Genomic DNA, 368 nt, shown 5'->3' with positions numbered 1-368 from the left:
GATCACCGTAACTCAGGCTCTGATACCAGTTGTTAGGAAATATGCGGTCAAATTTTGCGGTAAACCAGAATTTATGGGAGCGGGAAAACACACACACAATTGTTAACGGAGTTCGGCCAATCTTGCCTACGTCTCCGGACCTGCTATAGATCTTTTATTATCAACCCGGGAAACTTTTTTACAAGCTCTCAACTCACACCCGACCCAAAATATTTTTTTTTGATCAACAAGCCTTTGTTGCTGAGATAAAGTATTGAACTTTGTTGAGAACAAGTCTGGAGCTCCAATCAATGCCAAGATAACGTGATCTGAATCCAACGAAGAGGCTAAGACGTGATCTTGACAACGTCAAGCTCGGGGATGGGCGT

Source organism: Brassica oleracea, chromosome C9 (assembly GCF_000695525.1).
Source record: "Brassica oleracea var. oleracea cultivar TO1000 chromosome C9, BOL, whole genome shotgun sequence".
In the NCBI taxonomy this organism is placed as follows: domain Eukaryota; kingdom Viridiplantae; phylum Streptophyta; class Magnoliopsida; order Brassicales; family Brassicaceae; genus Brassica; species Brassica oleracea.
This window is presented reverse-complemented; position numbering follows the sequence as displayed.